Consider the following 20,884-nt stretch of genomic DNA (forward strand, 5'->3'; position numbering starts at 1 on the left):
TCCCCACTCTGGACTGATAAATTTTCTACCCAAAATCCAATAGAAGACAGATGTATAGGTACATACAACATAAGCCACCATAGGCAGATACAATACAAGCCAGGACTTGCAAAAATTCTCTGGAAGATGAGTTCTTGAGCCCTATTCCCTTTCAGAAGAAGGAACCTACAGAACTACGGCAGTCATCTGAGGAGGTGCATCAGAAAAAAAGGTTGGGACAAGAGTCAGACTATTGCATGATAACTGAAGAGCTCCAGATATCCTGTGTCCATCTACAAATCCCATCTAGAGTCCAACTACACCCCACATTACACATTCCAAGTCTCCAAGACTTCTCCTATCGAACCAGGCTATGCGGCAGGGCAGAGCAGCCCCGTCCCAAATGTGTGCTGACACCCGTGACACAGGACAGGACGTGACAAACAATGGGCACAAGACACAGACAGAAATCTCTTGGCAAGGAAAATGGCTGCAAGGACTGAGAGAATGCAAAAGGAGATGACTGAGTTCAAACAGATGGTGGGCTGATGAGGCTCAGAGAACCCTAAAGGAAGAAGATGATAACTGAATGATTTATTCCAAGAACTGCAAAGATGGATGCCTAGGAATCCTACAGTCAGAATCCTCTACCTAACCCCATATTATTGCAAGTCCTAATCCACCATAATGGATCCAGGTGGGGCATAGCTGTCCATACAGCTCAGAAGAAGACCTGACGAGACATCTGACTGGATGCTTCCAAAGAGAGAAGAGAGTCTGATGCCTGTCTGAGCTCCCGAGTCAAAAGTTCTGCGGCCCGGGTGCCAGACCAGGGAATGCAGAGATCACAGATGCTAACAATGATGCCAAGATTAATGACAGGCACGCTAAGGTAAAAGTCATGCGATACACAAACAACACATAATACACAACAGACAAGTGACACGAGACACACCAGGACTGCTCTGCCCTGCAACACCTCAGCACTGTGATGAAAAGTGAGACTTGGCTTTCATGGGGTCCAAGGGGCCACTTCATGAAAACGCCCCCACCTCCAAATTGGACTCAAAAACCCCTCCCAGGAATTCCCAAACCAGCACCCTGCTTTCATCCCCTCTGTGGGTCACAGCCCTCTACTTATCTCTCATACATCTGGGGATGCTGGTCCCTGTCAGGTGCAAAGAAAGGCCACCTCGTCAGCTGGGAAGGTCCTGCTAGCACCGGGGCTGGGGTCTCTCAGACAGCTGTATTAAAGAGAACCAAACATCAGGGACTGATCTTGGCACTGCATCGGCCAAAACCCCACCACTCTGCTACTCACCGCGCTCCTAAGAAGGCCCGGCACCTCCTAACTCTGACCCTCTGCCATGGATGCAAGGCATCTGCACCTGAAAGAAAGTTAGAACTTATGTCAAACACCACCAGGATAACTCAAAAGCTGCAAACACCTTATGTCAATCTAAGAATATCATCTAGAGCCCAAGTACAGCCCACATTACAAATTCCAACGCCCCATGGTTTGTCCTACTGCAGCACGCCATGCGGCAGGGCAGAACAGCTCCAGCACAAATGTGTGCACACACCCGTGACACAGAATGTGACAAACAGGGGGACATTAAACACGACACATCATGCTTGTGGTGAGGGCCTCAAGGGGAAAAGGCAAAAGGGACCCCAAAGACACTAGGTAACACGGAACACTGGACAACACGACACAGACCGGAGCTGTTCTGCACTGCCTGCGTAAAAGCTGCCATCAAAAGTAGAGCCTCTCCCTTTAGCTCTCCTAAGAGGCCCTTGGAGAAGACTACTTTTCCCTCTGGTGATTTTTAAATCTGGCCCAAAACTCCCGATCTACTACTCTCCCATCTCCAGGCCGTGGCCCCCAACTTATCTTTTGCATGATCGGTGATGCGGATCCACGTTGCACCTGAAATGAGTCTGCCTCGGAGGGCCTCGTGACAGCCTGTGAGCCTCTCAGTCAGCTGCAATAAAGAAAACCAAAATCAAAGAGTGAGTCCAGAGTTATGTGGGCCAAATCCCACCAAGGCAGCTACTTGCCCTCTCCTGAGTGTGCCTGGCTCCTTCAGGCTCCAGCTTCATCCTGATTCCAAGGCTGTGGCCTTTACTAAGGGTGGGACCTGGGTTAGAGAAAGGCAAAGTTAAATGGCATTCCTCTGAGTGCAGTGGATGACCTTGTGTGCTCTAAGACATGGCAATGCCTCTGCTAGGCTTCTGAACAACCTTGTGTCGGGAGTCCTCAAATAAATAAATAAAGATCCTTTCTCACCCTGCTGCCTGCAAACCCCCTCCCAAGAACTCCTAACTGGATACCTGCTCACCCTCCCTCTCCCAGTCACAATCCTCAACTCACTTGAAGCCTCAATCTCAAACATCATCCTTGACACTGGGCAGATCCCTCTTGTGACATGATCAATTTGCTGAGAAATTGTTGTGCTTGAGAGCTGAGCAATAACAACCACTTCTCTCCACTGCTCACCTTGGCTGCTGGTATCCAGATTGACTTCCTAAAAAGAAGGACAAAGACCAGAGCTGTAACACAGTCACCACATAGACTACTGCTGCAGAGACAAATGGGGCCTCACCTGCTCGGGGAAATCCCCTCACCTGACATGGGGCCCTCTGGCACAGATTTAATCCATCTGAATCTGAAAAAAAAGGACAAGAGTCACACTGTTGCAGGATAACTGATGAGCTCCAGATATGATGTGCCCATCTACAAATCCCATCTAGAGTCCAACTACACCCCACATTACACATTCCAAGTCTCCAAGACTTCTCCTATCGAACCAGGCTATGCAGCAGGGCAGAGCAGCCCCGTCCCAAATGTGTGCTGACACCCGTGACACAGGACAGGACGTGACAAACAATGGGCACAAGACACAGACAGAAATCTCTTGCCAAGGAAAATGGCTGCAAGGACTGAGAGAATGCAAAAGGAGATGACCGAGCTGAGACCGATGGTGAGCTGATGAGGCTCAGAGAACCCTGGAGGAAGAAGATGCTAACTGAATGATTTATTCCAAAAACAGCAAAGATGGATGCCTAGGAATCCTACGGTCAGAATGCTGCACCTAACCTCATATTATTGCAAGTCCTAATCCACCATAATGGATCCAGGTGGTGCACAGCTGTCCATACAGCTCAGAACAAGACCTGACAAGATGTCTGACTGGATGCTTCCAAAGAGAGAAGAGAGTCTGATGCTTGTCTGAGCTCCCGAGTCAAAAGTTCTGTGGCCTGGGCGCCAGGCCAAGGAATGCAGAGATCGCAGAGGCTAACACTGATGCCAGGGGCACTGACAGGCCCCCCCCCACTAAGTGAAAGATATGGCATACACAAACAACACATAATGCACAATAGACAAGTGACACAAGACACACCGGGACTGCTCTGCCCTGCTGCACACCTCAGCACTGTGATCAAAAGTGAGACTTGGCTTTGATGGGGGCCTAAGGGGCCACTTCATGAACACACCACCCCCCCCCCCAAATTGGACTCAAAACCCCCTCCCAGTAATTCCCAAACCAGCACCCTGCTTTCATCCCCTCTGTGGGTCACAGCCCTCTACTTATCTCTCATACATCTGGGGATGCTGGTCCCTGTCAGGTGCAAAGAAAGGCCACCTCGTCAGCTGGGAAGGTCCTGCTAGCACCGGGGCTGGGGTCTCTCAGACAGCTGTATTAAAGAGAACCAAACATCAGGGACTGATCTTGGCACTGCATCGGCCAAAACCCCACCACTCTGCTACTCACCGCGCTCCTAAGAAGGCCCGGCACCTCCTAACTCTGACCCTCTGCCACACATGGAATGCATCTGCACCTGAAAGAAAGTTAGAACATATGTCAAACACCACCAGGATAACTCAAAAGCAGCAAACACCATATGTCAATCTAGGAATAGCATCGAGAGCCCAAGTACAGCCCACATTACAAATTTCAACTCCCCAAGGCTTCTCCTATTGCAGCAGGCCTTGCGGCAGGGCAGAACAGCTCCGGCACAAACGTGTGCACACACCCGTGACACAGAACGTGGCAAACAGAGAGACATGGAACACAACACATCATCCTTGTGGTGAGAACCTCAAGGGGAAAAGGCAAAAGGGACCCCAAAGACACACTAGGGAACACAGAACACTGGACAACACAACACAGACCGGAGCTGTTCTGCACTGCCCGCCTGAAAGCTGCCATCAAAAGTAGAGCCTCTCCCTTTAGCTCTCCTAAGAGAACCTTGGAGAAGATTGCTTTTCCTGCTGCCAATTTTCAAATCTACCCCAAGAACTCCCAACCCACTATTCTCTCATCTCCAGGCCAAGGCCCCCGACTTATCTTTTGCATGATCGGTGATGCGGATCCACGTTGCACCTGAAATGAGTCTGCCTCGGAGGGCCTCGTGACGGCCTGTGAGCCTCTCAGTCAGCTGCAATAAAGAAAACGAAAACCAAAGTGTGAGTCCAGAGTTATGTGGGCCAAATCCCACCAAGTCAGCTACTTGCCCTCTCCTGAGTGTGCCTGGCTCCTTCAGGCTCCAGCTTCATCCTGATTCCAAGGCTGTGGCCTTCATTAGGAGTGGCACCTGGGTTAGAGAAAGGCAAAGTTAAATGGCATTCCTCTGAGTGCAGTGGATGACCTTGTGTGCTCTAAGACATGGCAATGCCTCTGCTAGGCTTCTGAACAACCTTGTGTCGGGAGTCCTCAAATAAATAAATAAAGATCCTTTCTCACCCTGCTGCCTGCAAACCCCCTCCCAAGAACTCCTAACTGGATACCTGCTCACCCTCCCTCTCCCAGTCACAATCCTCAACTCACTTGAAGCCTCAATCTCAAACATCATCCTTGACACTGGGCAGATCCCTCTTGTGACATGATCAATTTGCTGAGAAATTGTTGTGCTTGAGAGCTGAGCAATAACAACCACTTCTCTCCACTGCTCACCTTGGCTGCTGGTATCCAGATTGACTTCCTAAAAAGAAGGACAAAGACCAGAGCTGTAACACAGTCACCACATAGACTACTGCTGCAGAGACAAATGGGGCCTCACCTGCTCGGGGAAATCCCCTCACCTGACATGGGGCCCTCTGGCACAGATTTAATCCATCTGAATCTGAAAAAAAAGGACAAGAGTCACACTGTTGCAGGATAACTGATGAGCTCCAGATATGATGTGCCCATCTACAAATCCCATCTAGAGTCCAACTACACCCCACATTACACATTCCAAGTCTCCAAGACTTCTCCTATCGAACCAGGCTATGCAGCAGGGCAGAGCAGCCCCGTCCCAAATGTGTGCTGACACCCGTGACACAGGACAGGACGTGACAAACAATGGGCACAAGACACAGACAGAAATCTCTTGCCAAGGAAAATGGCTGCAAGGACTGAGAGAATGCAAAAGGAGATGACCGAGCTGAGACCGATGGTGAGCTGATGAGGCTCAGAGAACCCTGGAGGAAGAAGATGCTAACTGAATGATTTATTCCAAAAACAGCAAAGATGGATGCCTAGGAATCCTACGGTCAGAATGCTGCACCTAACCTCATATTATTGCAAGTCCTAATCCACCATAATGGATCCAGGTGGTGCACAGCTGTCCATACAGCTCAGAACAAGACCTGACAAGATGTCTGACTGGATGCTTCCAAAGAGAGAAGAGAGTCTGATGCTTGTCTGAGCTCCCGAGTCAAAAGTTCTGTGGCCTGGGCGCCAGGCCAAGGAATGCAGAGATCGCAGAGGCTAACACTGATGCCAGGGGCACTGACAGGCCCCCCCCCACTAAGTGAAAGATATGGCATACACAAACAACACATAATGCACAATAGACAAGTGACACAAGACACACCGGGACTGCTCTGCCCTGCTGCACACCTCAGCACTGTGATCAAAAGTGAGACTTGGCTTTGATGGGGGCCTAAGGGGCCACTTCATGAACACACCACCCCCCCCCCCAAATTGGACTCAAAACCCCCTCCCAGTAATTCCCAAACCAGCACCCTGCTTTCATCCCCTCTGTGGGTCACAGCCCTCTACTTATCTCTCATACATCTGGGGATGCTGGTCCCTGTCAGGTGCAAAGAAAGGCCACCTCGTCAGCTGGGAAGGTCCTGCTAGCACCGGGGCTGGGGTCTCTCAGACAGCTGTATTAAAGAGAACCAAACATCAGGGACTGATCTTGGCACTGCATCGGCCAAAACCCCACCACTCTGCTACTCACCGCGCTCCTAAGAAGGCCCGGCACCTCCTAACTCTGACCCTCTGCCACACATGGAATGCATCTGCACCTGAAAGAAAGTTAGAACATATGTCAAACACCACCAGGATAACTCAAAAGCAGCAAACACCATATGTCAATCTAGGAATAGCATCGAGAGCCCAAGTACAGCCCACATTACAAATTTCAACTCCCCAAGGCTTCTCCTATTGCAGCAGGCCTTGCGGCAGGGCAGAACAGCTCCGGCACAAACGTGTGCACACACCCGTGACACAGAACGTGGCAAACAGAGAGACATGGAACACAACACATCATCCTTGTGGTGAGAACCTCAAGGGGAAAAGGCAAAAGGGACCCCAAAGACACACTAGGGAACACAGAACACTGGACAACACAACACAGACCGGAGCTGTTCTGCACTGCCCGCCTGAAAGCTGCCATCAAAAGTAGAGCCTCTCCCTTTAGCTCTCCTAAGAGAACCTTGGAGAAGATTGCTTTTCCTGCTGCCAATTTTCAAATCTACCCCAAGAACTCCCAACCCACTATTCTCTCATCTCCAGGCCAAGGCCCCCGACTTATCTTTTGCATGATCGGTGATGCGGATCCACGTTGCACCTGAAATGAGTCTGCCTCGGAGGGCCTCGTGACGGCCTGTGAGCCTCTCAGTCAGCTGCAATAAAGAAAACGAAAACCAAAGTGTGAGTCCAGAGTTATGTGGGCCAAATCCCACCAAGTCAGCTACTTGCCCTCTCCTGAGTGTGCCTGGCTCCTTCAGGCTCCAGCTTCATCCTGATTCCAAGGCTGTGGCCTTCATTAGGAGTGGCACCTGGGTTAGAGAAAGGCAAAGTTAAATGGCATTCCTCTGAGTGCAGTGGATGACCTTGTGTGCTCTAAGACATGGCAATGCCTCTGCTAGGCTTCTGAACAACCTTGTGTCGGGAGTCCTCAAATAAATAAATAAAGATCCTTTCTCACCCTGCTGCCTGCAAACCCCCTCCCAAGAACTCCTAACTGGATACCTGCTCACCCTCCCTCTCCCAGTCACAATCCTCAACTCACTTGAAGCCTCAATCTCAAACATCATCCTTGACACTGGGCAGATCCCTCTTGTGACATGATCAATTTGCTGAGAAATTGTTGTGCTTGAGAGCTGAGCATTAACAACCACTTCTCTCCACTGCTCACCTTGGCTGCTGGTATCCAGATTGACTTCCTAAAAAGAAGGACAAAGACCAGAGCTGTAACACCGTCACCACATACACTACTGCTGCAGAGACAAATGGGGCCTCACCTGCTCGGGGAAATCCCCTCACCTGACATGGGGCCCTCTGGCACAGATTTAATCCATCTGAATCTGAAAAAAAAGGACAAGAGTCACACTGTTGCAGGATAACTGATGAGCTCCAGATATCCTGTGTCCATCTACAAATCCCATCTAGAGTCCCACTACACCCCACATTACACATTCCAAGTCTCCAAGACTTCTCCTATCGCACCAGGCTATGCGGCAGGGCAGAGCAGCCCCGTCCCAAATGTGTGCTGACACCAGTGACACAGGACAGGACGTGACAAACAATGGGCACAAGACACAGACAGAAATCTCTTGCCAAGGAAAATGGCTGCAAGGACTGAGAGAATGCAAAAGGAGATGACCGAGCTGAGACCGATGGTGAGCTGATGAGGCTCAGAGAACCCTGAAGGAAGAAGACGATAACTGAATGATTAATTCCAAGGACAGCAAAGATGGATGCCTAGGAATCCTACGGTCAGAATGCTGCACCTAACCTCATATTATTGCAAGTCCTAATCCACCATAATGGATCCAGGTGGGGCACAGCTGTCCATACAGCTCAGAACAAGACCTGACAAGATGTCTGACTGGATGCTTCCAAAGAGAGAAGAGAGTCTGATGTCTGTCTGAGCTCCCAAGTCAAAAGTTCTGTGGCCCGGGTGCCAGACCAGGGAATGCAGAGATCACAGATGCTAACAATGATGCCAGGGGTACTGACAGGGCCCTCAAAGGCCTAAGGTAAAAGACAGGAAATACACAAACAACACACAAGGCACAACAGACAAGTGACAGGATACACACCAGGGCTGCTCTGCCCTGCACACCTCAGCACTGTGATCAAAAGTGAGACTTGGCTTTCATGGGGCCTAACGAGCCATTTCATGAACACCCCCCCCTCCAAACTGTACTCAAAAACCCCCTCCCAGGAATTCCCAAACAAGCACCATGCCTTCATCCCCTCTGTGGGTCACAGCCCTCTACTTATCTCTCATACATCTGGGGATGCTGGTCCCTGTCAGGTGCAAAGAAAGGCCACCTCGTCAGCTGGGAAGGTCCTGCAGGCACCGGGCTGGTGTCTCTCAGACAGCTGTATTAAAGAGAACCAAACATCAGTGCCTGATCTTGGCATCGCATCGGCCAAAACCCCACCACTCTGCTACTCACAGTGCTCCAAAGGAGGCCCGGCACCTCATAACCTTGCCCCCCTGCAACACATGGAATGCATCTGCACCTGAAAGAAAGTTAGAACATATGTCAAACACCACCAGGATAACTCAAAAGCTGCAAACATCTTATGTCAATCTAGGAATAGCATCTAGAGCCCAAGTAGAGCCCACATTACAAATTCCAACTCCCCAAGGCTTCTCCTTTTGCAGCAGGCCATGCGGCAGGGCAGAACAGCTCCAGCACAAATGTGGCAGACACCCGTGACACAGAACGTGACAAACAGGGGGACATTAAACACGACACATCATGCTTGTGGTGAGGGCCTCGAGGGGAAAAGGCAAAAGGGACCCCAAAGACACACTAGGGAATACAGCACACCAGAAAACACGACACAGACCAGAGCTGTTCTGCACTGCCCGCCTGAAAGCTGCCATCAAAAGTAGAGCCTCTCCCTTTAGCTCTCCTAAAAGGCCCTTGGAGTAGATTGCTTTCCCCTCTGCTCACTTTTGAATCTGTCCCAAGAACTCCCAACCTGCTACTCCGCCATCTCCAGGCTGTAGCCCCTGACTTATCTTTTAGATGATCGGTGAGGGGAATCCACGTTGCACCTGAAATGAGTCTGCCTCGGAGGGCCTCGTGATGGCCTGTGAGCCTCTCGATCAGCTGCAATGAAGAAAACCAAAATCAAAGAGCGAGTCCAGAGTTATGTGGGCCAAATCCCACCAAGGCAGCTACTTGCCCTCTCCTGAGTGTGCCTGGCTCCTTCAGGCTCCAGCTTCATCCTGATTCCAAGGCTGTGGCCTTTACTAAGGGTGGGACCTGGGTTAGAGAAAGGCAAAGTTAAATGGCATTCCTCTGAGTGCAGTGGATCACCTTATGTGCTGTAAGCCATGGGAATGCCTCTGCTAGGCTTCTGAGACGCCTTGGGAGGGGCCCTCAAATAAACAAATAAAGACCCTTTCTCACCCTGCTGCCTGCAAACCCCCTCTCAAGAACTCCTAAACTGGATGCCTGCTCACCCTCCCTCTCCCAGTCACAATCCTCCACTCACTTGAAGCCTCAATCTCAAACATCATCCTTGACACTGGGAAGATCCCTCTTGTGACACGATCAATCTGCTGAGAAATTGTTGTGCTTGAGAGCTGAGCAATAACAACCACTACTCTCCGCTGCTCACATTGACTGCTGGCATCCAGATTTACTTCCTAAAAGAAAGACAAAGAACAGCAGTGTAACAGAGTCAGTTGAGAGGTGTAACGGATTCTGCTGCAGAGGCAAATGGGGCCTCACCTGCTCGGGAAAATCCCCACGCCTGGCATGGGGCCCTCTGGCACAGATTTAATCCATCTGAATCTGAAAAAAAAGTTAGGACAAGAGTCAAACTGCTGCAGGATAACTGATGAGCTCCAGATATGATGTGCCCATCTACAAATCCCATCTAGAGTCCAACTACACCCCACATTACACATTCCAAGTCTCCAAGACTTCTCCTATCGAACCAGGCTATGCGGCAGGGAAGAGCAGCCCCGTCCCAAATGTGTGCTGACACCAGTGACACAGGACAGGACGTGACAAACAATGGGCACAAGACACAGACAGAAATCTCTTGCCAAGGAAAATGGCTGCAAGGACTGAGAGAATGCAAAAGGAGATGACCGAGCTGAGACCGATGGTGAGCTGATGAGGCTCAGAGAACCCTGGAGGAAGAAGATGCTAACTGAATGATTTATTCCAAAAACAGCAAAGATGGATGCCTAGGAATCCTACGGTCAGAATGCTGCACCTAACCTCATATTATTGCAAGTCCTAATCCACCATAATGGATCCAGGTGGGGCACAGCTGTCCATACAGCTCAGAACTAGACCTGAAAAGACGTCGGACTGGATGCTTCCAAAGAGAGAAGAGAGTCTGATGCTTGTCTGAGCTCCCGATTCAAAAGTTCTGTGGCCTGGATGCCATGCCTAGGAATGCAGAGATCACAGAGGCTAACAATGATGCCAGGGTTTCTGACAGGCCCCCCTAACTGAAAGATATGGCATACACAAACAACACATAATGCACAATAGACAAGTGACACAAGACACACCGGGACTGCTCTGCCCTGCTGCACACCTCAGCACTGTGATCAAAAGTGAGACTTGGCTTTGATGGGGGCCTAAGGGGCCACTTCATGAACACACCACCCCCCCCCCCAAATTGGACTCAAAACCCCCTCCCAGGAATTCCCAAACCAGCACCCTGCTTTCATCCCCTCTGTGGGTCACAGCCCTCTACTTATCTCTCAGACATCTGGGGATGCTGGTCCCTGTCAGGTGCAAAGAAAGGCCACCTCGTCAGCTGGGAAGGTCCTGCTGGCACCGGGGCTGGGGTCTCTCAGACAGCTGTATTAAAGAGAACCAAACATCAGGGACTGATCTTGGCACTGCATCGGCCAAAACCCCACCACTCTGCTACTCACCGCGCTCCTAAGAAGGCCCGGCACCTCCTAACTCTGACCCCCTGCCACACATGGAATGCGTCTGCACCTGAAAGAAAGTTAGAACATATGTCAAACACCACCAGGATAACTCAAAAGCTGCAAACACCTTATGTCAATCCAGGAATAGCATCGAGAGCCCAAGTACAGCCCACATTATAAATTTCAACTCCCCAAGGCTTCTCCTATTGCAGCAGGCCTTGCGGCAGGGCAGAACAGCTCCGGCACAAATGTGTGCACACACCCGTGACACAGAACGTGACAAACAGGGGGACATTAAACACGACACATCATGCTTGTGGTGAGGGTCTCGAGGGGAGAAGGCAAAAGGGACCCCAAAGACACACGAGGGAACACAGAACACTGGACAACACAACACAGACCGGAGCTGTTCTGCACTGCCCGCCTGAAAGCTGCCATCAAAAGTAGAGCCTCTCCCTTTAGCTGTCCTAAGAGGCCCTTGGAGAAGATTGCTTTTCCTGCTGCCAATTTTCAAATCTGCCCCAAGAACTCCCAACCCACTATTCTCTCATCTCCAGGCCAAGGCCCCCGACTTATCTTTTGCATGATCGGTGATGGGAATCCACATTGCACCTGAAATGAGTCTGCCTCGGAGGGCCTCGTGATGGCCTGTGAGCCTCTCAGTCAGCTGCAATAAAGAAAACGAAAACCAAAGTGTGAGTCCAGAGTTATGTGGGCCAAATCCCACCAAGTCAGCTACTTGCCCTCTCCTGAGTGTGCCTGGCTCCTTCAGGCTCCAGCTTCATCCTGATTCCAAGGCTGTGGCCTTCATTAGGAGTGGCACCTGGGTTAGAGAAAGGCAAAGTTAAATGGCATTCCTCTGAGTGCAGTGGATGACCTTGTGTGCTCTAAGACATGGCAATGCCTCTGCTAGGCTTCTGAACAACCTTGTGTCGGGAGTCCTCAAATAAATAAATAAAGATCCTTTCTCACCCTGCTGCCTGCAAACCCCCTCCCAAGAACTCCTAACTGGATACCTGCTCACCCTCCCTCTCCCAGTCACAATCCTCAACTCACCTGAAGCCTCAATCTCAAACATCATCTTGGACACTGGGGAGATCCCTCTTGTGACATGATCAGTCTGCTGAAAAAAACGTTGTGCTTGACACAGCTTGGAATTTCAGGGAGTTGCACTCCTCAATTAAAAAAAAAAACAAACAAAAAAAAAACAAACAAAACCAATCCCAAAAACAAACAGAAAAAAAAAAAAGAAACAAACAAAAACCCACAAGAACAATAAAACCTAAAACCCCTAACTCCCCACAGAAACAGAAAAACCACAGAAAACATCAAAAAATCCAAAAAACCCATGAAAACCAACTAAAAACCCCAAAATGAAAGCTAAAAAAACCAAAAATTCCACCAAAAGAAATCCAAGCAAAAAAACAACCAGAGCAAAACTAAAAATTACAAAAGCACCTTACCACTCCTAAACACAAAACCCAAAATCACAAACCTCAATACTCCCTGTATTCCATGCTGTTTTCTTCACAGAATCTTCCAAGCCTCTGTGCTTTAGATGCCCAGAAACACCTGCTGAAAAGAAGCTGAGACGGGCTGAAAGAGCCTCTTCACTGAAATGAGGACAGCTCTTAACCCAGCACATCCCAGAGAGGGAATGAAGCCCCTCAGCCACGGCTGGGGTTAATATACCCGATTGTGCCCGCCTCTCGTTCCCATGCCACCCAGGAAAAGGGAGGGGGCGACTCCCACCAACCCCTCAGAGCACCTGCAGCTGTTTGGCTCCTCTGACTCACATTCAAGGGCAGTAAAGGGCTTGTTATAGAAGAAAACTCTTCAGAAAAGTAACAGTGCTTTCTTTTTTGCAACAACTACTTGGAGCAGAAGAACAGAAAACTGGCAAGATATAAAACTTTGTGGTAAGGTTACATAGCTAGATCAATTGGGTAATTGGGTAATTTGCTGTTACCTTACATAATTATTCTGTATTTAATAAAAGACATCTAATAAATTCACACCCAAAACTCCAGCAGCCCAGCTGGCCCTACCAAATCTCTATGTTTATGCATACAGTAAACAAAACCACAATCCCAGTAATACCTATCAGAGGTCTGTGAAAGAAACCTCTTGAAATTGATCCTACCTCAAATACAAAACAACCCATGCAAAGTTAGCTTGACTCAAAAAACAATTTACACAGAGCTAATAACACCAAGAAATAAAACAACACACCATATACCATCAAAGAATATAATAGTGAAGAAAAAAGAAACCACTTTTTTTTTTTTAAAGCTTTTGCCAGGACTGCAAGAACAACTTCTTCTCCTTCTGACATGTCCCTTCTCCTTCCCAAATTCCTTACAACTTCTGAGTTTACATCCAAGCAAAAAGCAAAATTCGTGCACTTGTGCGTTCGATGCTCCTGCCAGATTCTCTGTTTCTCTCCACATCTTCTTACACTTTCAGTCTTCACGCTGTCCTGCCGTGATGAGTTTGACGGACGAATTGGTAAAAGTTAAGAGAGGATTTCCCTGCCTCCCTCCCCAGAGCTGGTTTCCTTAGTGCATTTCACTCAATCCCAGGCCGGCAACGATGCACGCTCACCTCAAGCGTGCAAGGCTCACAGCTGCTCGGCTAAACTCGGCTGTAATCGGCTAAACTCGGCCATTGTCATCTGCATTCGGCTGGACTCGACCCTTCGGCACGGATCGCCTCGCTTCGGCCGAACTCGGAGCCGCTCTCTGCGCTCGGCGCGGCTCGGCTCGCTTCGGCCGAACTCGGAGCCGTTCTGTGCGCTCGGCGCGGCTCGGCTCGCTTCGGCCGAACTCGGAGCCGCTCTCTGCGCTCGGCGCGGCTCGGCTCGCTTCGGCCGAACTCGGAGCCGATCTCTGCGCTCGGCGCGGCTCGGCTCGCTTCGGCCGAACTCGGCGCGGCCCGGCTCGCTTCGGCCGAACTCGGAGCCTCTCTGTGCGCTCGGCGCGGCTCGGCTCGCTTCGGCCGAACTCGGAGCCGCTCTCTGCGCTCGGCGCGGCTCGGCTCGCTTCGGCCGAACTCGGAGCCGCTCTCTGCGCTCGGCGCGGCTCGGCTCGCTTCGGCCGAACTCGGAGCCGCTCTCTGCGCTCGGCGCGGCTCGGCTCGCTTCGGCCGAACTCGGAGCCGTTCTGTGCGCTCGGCGCGGCTCGGCTCGCTTCGGCCGAACTCGGAGCCGCTCTCTGCGCTCGGCGCGGCTCGGCTCGCTTCGGCCGAACTCGGAGCCGCTCTCTGCGCTCGGCGCGGCTCGGCTCGCTTCGGCCGAACTCGGAGCCGATCTCTGCGCTCGGCGCGGCTCGGCTCGCTTCGGCCGAACTCGGCGCGGCCCGGCTCGCTTCGGCCGAACTCGGAGCCTCTCTGTGCGCTCGGCGCGGCTCGGCTCGCTTCGGCCGAACTCGGAGCCGCTCTCTGCGCTCGGCGCGGCTCGGCTCGCTTCGGCCGAACTCGGAGCCGCTCTCTGCGCTCGGCGCGGCTCGGCTCGCTTCGGCCGAACTCGGAGCCGCTCTCTGCGCTCGGCGCGGCTCGGCTCGCTTCGGCCGAACTCGGAGCCGTTCTGTGCGCTCGGCGCGGCTCGGCTCGCTTCGGCCGAACTCGGAGCCGCTCTCTGCGCTCGGCGCGGCTCGGCTCGCTTCGGCCGAACTCGGAGCCGCTCTCTGCGCTCGGCGCGGCTCGGCTCGCTTCGGCCGAACTCGGCGCGGCCCGGCTCGCTTCGGCCGAACTCGGAGCCTCTCTGTGCGCTCGGCGCGGCTCGGCTCGCTTCGGCCGAACTCGGAGCCGCTCTCTGCGCTCGGCGCGGCTCGGCTCGCTTCGGCCGAACTCGGAGCCGCTCTCTGCGCTCGGCGCGGCTCGGCTCGCTTCGGCCGAACTCGGAGCCGCTCTCTGCGCTCGGCGCGGCCCGGCTCGCTTCGGCCGAACTCGGAGCCGCTCTCTCCGCGTTCGGCTGAGCTCGCCTCGGCTCGGCTCCCTGACGGCGGGCAAGCGGCGCCGCCTCACGTTAAACTCGCCCGGCTCGGGGCTCTCCTGCTGCCGCGTCCCGCGGGCGGCCCGGCCATCGCACGGACACGATCGGGAGCGCGGGGTGGCACAGGAGCTCATTGGGCTGTGACCGCACTCGCGCTAATTAGCGCGCACGAGAGCAGCGGGCTCGGTTCGGCTGAGCTCGGCTCGGTTCAGGCAGCCTCGCAAGCCTGGCCTCGGTTCGCTCGAGGCCGTCAGGTTCCGCCGGTCTCGCCTTGGTTCGGCTGAGCTCGTTCCATTCGGCCGAAGGAGGCGTCGTTCGCTCGTGTTTTTACAAATATCTTTCTATATTGACTGTATATTTCTATCTTTAGTTTTATACTTCTATAATACTTCCATTATTCCAAATAAAAACCCTGTCTCTAACCAAATAAATAAAAAAAACCCTTCTTTTAAAGGATATTGAAATATTTTTTATTTATACTTTGTATAATTATACATTCATATTTTATTTATCGTTTCTTTGGATGTATTACATTAATAATGATATATTATATATATAAAATTTTAAAATATATTTAAATTATTATTTAAATTATGTATATCTACTGCTACAACTAATTTTTTCTTATATTTTTAATTTCTATATTTATCTGTATGTATTTATTATATATTTCTAAACTTAGATTTCTACCTTTATATTATTTGTATTTATAATTTTTACAATCAAAACCCTTCCTATTGACCAATAAAGAAAACCTGCTTTATTTAAGTATTTTAAAAATATTTTCATGTTTATAACTTTCATATTTATATTTATAATTTGTTCAATATTAGATGAGAACACACCTGCTCCTGCACCGCAGTGGGGCTCCCTCTCCTGGGGACCTTGGGGTGCCCCAACGGCATCAGAGCCCCGAGTCTTCACCCCCTTCTCCTCTATTTAGAAACTACACTGGAACTTTTTTCTGGAAATAAAGACATTACCTAAATCCTCTCCCCGTGTCCTAGACAGATGGATATTCAGTTATTAGTTGGCTGGGCAGCAGTTTCTTAAATAGAATGATAAACAAGATGTGAACATTTTAGCTACAAGCAAATAGGCAAATCTGAACAAGGTACTGATGGCCAGCCACTGAAGTTATTTTGAAGCAGTTTTTAAAACAAGAAAATATTGATACTACAAAAATTAAGCAAAAAGCTAACTACTGACTAAGAAAGAAGGAAAAATTAACTTTTGACAACAACAACATTCCAACAACACAGGCTTTTTCCCAATGTCATACCTTACAACTACCTCTCTTGGGAATTCTCATCCCAAAAGGAATAAATACCTCAGAGTGTCCTAAAGCAAAAAGTAGCACACATGAGCTCCTCACACTCCCAGGAGGCCAGCACAGTGTGCACTGAGTCTGCAACAAATTCTGCTCACTGAGGGTCTGCAAACAAAGGTTCAACTGATGGACTGAACTGATTTTAAAGGGAGGTTTTCTAAGCACAGAAGCACAACAAAGAACAAGCAGTAACAATTCTTAAAAAAAACCTGCAAGTTTTATTTAGCATATATGCGACCGATTTCCACGCTGTGGCTTCTCACTTGGATTCGTCTGTAGGTTCAGGAAGATGACAATGCACACTCTGCCTTCCCTGAGCCCCCCACAGCAGCTGAGCGCTGCTCCGTGTGCTCAGATCATCAGGAACTGGATTACACGTGCCCGGATGGACTGGAACTGCTCTGCTGCATATTCAGGAGACGATGGCAGAGAGGGGCTGGCAGAGAGGGGCTGGCCGAGGCGTCGTCCCAATTCCATTTCTGTGTGACGAGAAGCGGTTTGTTCCCAACAGCTCCAACAATCCCCAGCTCCCATCCGTGGTGAGTACCGATGGCACACAAATGGCAGCCTGAGGAAATCGTGTTCTGGGCTCTAAGTGGTTGGGACAGGGTCTGATTTTCTGTTTTGTATCTGTATGATGATTAGTACAACAGGGCTCTGATGGATGAGATGGCAACACAGAATTAAAAACTCCTCAATAGGATTACATCGACTTCTAGGAAAAGACAAAAGCCTAGGACCCTTCTGAAATCTACTTTTATTCCAAAACACGGGGATTGTCAGTATACTGCACCTTCCAGCTTTTCAAAGCAGCTTATTTCTGAAGACCAGGAAATATTGATTTCTACAGAAACAATGGGCAACCCCCAGGCTAATCTCAGCACTACTGTTTAATAGGGGATCTGCCAGCATGCCAGTCCAGCTTCAAGTGTGCTTTATTTCAGTCTAACATCCCCACAAAATTCTTCTCACATCTCCCAACCCTGAAATCTGTTTTTTCCCTAAAGCTTCTCATCATTAGCAATTTCCAAGTAACATGGTATTTTTACAACATTCAAAAAAGTCATGCTAGACTGTGCTAGAGAGTAATCTGCAAATATAAGCTTAGCAAAGTTTGAATTGACTTGTCCAGAGAAAAAACCTACAAGTGAACACCTACACCTGCCTACAAAGAGCTAACAAGCCCCTGGCAGCTGCCAGCATCAAAGCACAGCGGATGTTTCTAATACAGGGTAAGGATAACAATATCACCTTTTGTTCTCTCCAGCTTGTTTTCCCTGCAGTCATATTTTGCTTCTTAGGATTTTTTTAGTCTCTGTATCTTCTTGGACAGCACCGAGCCCGACGACAAGGAGACGAGAGTCTTTCCCTGCCGTAGGGAGAGAACCAGGAAAACAGTTAAAAAAAGAACAGGGTAGTTTGAAATTCATACTTCCAATGAGAAGCAGCACCTAACAAACAGAACAAAAGTAAACAAAGCATGGTACCTCCCTGGGGACAGAAGACTTACAAACTCTCCAGAATTTACAATTCTAGCGACCATCCCCTTCAGGGCAGCGGCCAAGTGTCCCATGAGGTGGTGCTGCACCAAAGAACCATCCGAGAGGTTCCAAAGAGTGAAATGCGCAATATTTTGCAAAGCCGTAAAATCTTGCAAAATAACAAAAATACAATAGATATAAAAGCTTTGGTAAGCAGAGCTCCAGCAAATACTGAGGAAACAGACATAACAGGGTAAAAAATAATAAACATGTGCTTTTTTTTTTTACTCTTGGTTTTTTTTTTTAAATGCAGATGAACAAAACAATTAAGGAGAATGTGAAAAACTCACCATTACTGAACATCTGTAGGTTGACCATCCTTAGCATAGAGGACTCCAAAATTAAAATTCACTGATCCCTGGGAAATAAAACCAAATATTATATGATAAACAGTCAAACAGCAGACGTAAAAATTTGTTTCCTCTAAGGACTTTCAGGTATGTATGTATCTTTGCATACATCCCCCACGTTAGAACATACACTTTATACCATCTCCTAATACGTAAAAATTTACCTTTAAACTTTGATAGTATAGCATAAAATTATGAACTTCAATTGGCGATCTGTTATTATTAAGTTGGTGCTTAAAGTTATTTCTGCTGTCACGTTCAAAAAAACATTAATTTTTTTTACTGGAATGAGCAATTGATTTCAAAGTCATCACAAGCCCATCAAAATACAAAGCTGTATTCACCGGACGGGTCTGTGAGCTAGAAGTAGTTAGGCTTGTACTTCCTTCTTGCTCTTCCAGAACCAATAAATCCTCTCAACAAAACCAGGATCTTTAGCCCACTGCTGTGAAAGATTCTACAAGGATGATGGTTTGATTTGTGTTTAGAAGTTTTGATTTGAAATGGCCAGTTCAATGGATAAAGACAGTTTAAGTAGTATTACATTACTATTATTATTATTTCTATTATTATTTTTACTATTACTACTACTATTATTATCATCTGCTACTGGAAGAAACAAACCAGTAGTATCTATACTTAATTACTTTTATTTCTAGAAAATAATAAAGAAAAAGAACCAACCCAAAAAAAGTCACTTCCTACCTTTTGTATCTCAGGATGATGAATTTCTCTTGGGCTCTTCTCCAATTTATCAAGACTCATAGCACTGAAAGGCAAACAAAACAGTGCTTTATAGAAGGGCAAGTGCACATTTCAAGGCTGAACCACCAACTGATTGCAGTGACAGCAGTTACAACATGAATCGTTCCCAGAGCCTCTGTTCAATGGAATGTTCTGTGGAACTGCCATTTCTTTCCCCAGATACTAACTTCCAACACTTCCTAAACGTATTTTGTATTTTAAAACAACAGAAGTTAGTGAGACTCTGTGTGGAGGTCAGGTTTAAATTTACTTCCTTCTAAAGCACAGAACTCTGTTCCATTACCCTTCACTTCGGCTCTACACTGAATCACGGTGAGCATTTGAGGAGTGCTCAATAATCAATGCTATTTCTCTCTTTTTCTAGTTCTCTCTCTTCCTAAATCATTCAAGGCAAGTCAAATGAAAAATGACAAGTTCAGCATCAAAGTCACACTTTTCCCCTTTGTCTGGTCAAGAACAGGCTTTAAATCCACTTATTGCTGCCTTCAACGATTCAGATTTGCAAAACCATTTTTACATGTTTTACAGGTTTATCATAAAACCCACAGAAGGCAAGCTCTGAATTACAGGAAAAGGTAATTCACAGGCAAATATCTAAAGGGATCACTTACTTGTAAATACATACCTTGGTAGAGATGGCACTGAGAACCTTTCTGTGGGACTCTAAGGGAGACATATTTTCTGAGTACCCTGTAAACAAGAAAAGCTACGATATATTACAGGACATACCCACTTTTTCTGCATATTCAAATAGGATTTTTAATAAAAACAATTCAGCTAAAAAAGAATAAGACCCAGGGAATTTAACTCAGCTATGTTTACTGCCGATTTAGAGAAAAAAAAGAAGTCACGGGTGCTGCAAAGAAAAAAAAGTGAACCATAAACGCCTACAGTAGAATTTTAAAACACGTGCTTGGATGAAAGAATCTCATGGAACGTGAAGTAGAAAAATAGTGAAACCAGTATCAGACCTGCCTATTTTCTCACCATTGTACAAGAAAATCCTAAAAGCAGTATAAAGTCACTGCCTAAAACCGGTCATGGGATGTAACCAAGAACAATTTAGGCATTTGCTAATCTAGACAGAAACCTTCTCTGGATGCTAGTGTCAAATCACAGGTTTTGTCTTTCAGAAGCTCGACAATGCTGGAAAGCATTTTCCCTGGGGCTCGGGAGGGCAGGGGCGGAAGCGGGGATGAGTTTGCAGCTCGCACCTGGGCCATCCGAAGGGTACAGCCCGCCGGCTCCCCGCGCTGGGCATTCTCCCGGCCATCTCGGGCTTTACCGCTCAGCGCCGCTCCGTCCGTTTCCGTGGCGGAAAGAGCCACGAGCACTAACGCGGGCAGCAGCCCCGTCACGCCGCCGATATCGCAGCGCTCCCTGCTCGCAACGCCCGACACGCGGCGGAGCCGCCTCCGCCCGCAGCACCGGCAGCAGCCCGAGGGAGACGGCTGCGGCTCGGGGGCTCCTCCTGCGCCTCCGCCAGCCCGAGGGCGGCCGCCCCACCGGGACCGCGGGAGCGCCCGGCGCCGCTCGCCCGCGGCGGCTCCTGCAGCTCCCGGCCCGCGGCAGCAAAGCACCGCCTCGCCCTCCGCCATCGGCGTGCGGCAGCGCTCCCGCTCTGCCCGAGCTGAGCCCCCGCCCCCGGCACCGCTGAGTGAGGCCGAGGAACCGGGCGGACGCCCCTTCCGCGCTGCTCAGCTCCGTGCGGGCGGCCGGACGGAGGCTTCGCCCCTCCAGCGTCGCTGCCGCGGCTCCGCACGGGAGAGGCGCCGGCAGC

The 20,884-nt window shown here is 49.4% G+C and overlaps 1 long non-coding RNA gene across 1 annotated transcript; it reads right to left on the reverse strand.

Annotated features, from left to right (window-relative positions):
• Positions 1 to 16,091: 16,091 nt before the first annotated feature.
• LOC132076318 (uncharacterized) lies at positions 16,092 to 20,435 on the reverse strand. Its single transcript, XR_009418884.1, has 5 exons — positions 20,319 to 20,435; positions 19,730 to 19,794; positions 19,045 to 19,108; positions 18,280 to 18,347; positions 16,092 to 18,098 (listed from the first exon to the last, which is right to left on the reverse strand). It is a non-coding gene; the product is annotated as an uncharacterized LOC132076318 (long non-coding RNA).
• Between the last annotated feature and the right edge of the window lie 449 nt (positions 20,436 to 20,884).

This window comes from Ammospiza nelsoni, chromosome 8 (assembly GCF_027579445.1).
Source record: "Ammospiza nelsoni isolate bAmmNel1 chromosome 8, bAmmNel1.pri, whole genome shotgun sequence".
Lineage (NCBI taxonomy): Eukaryota > Metazoa > Chordata > Aves > Passeriformes > Passerellidae > Ammospiza > Ammospiza nelsoni.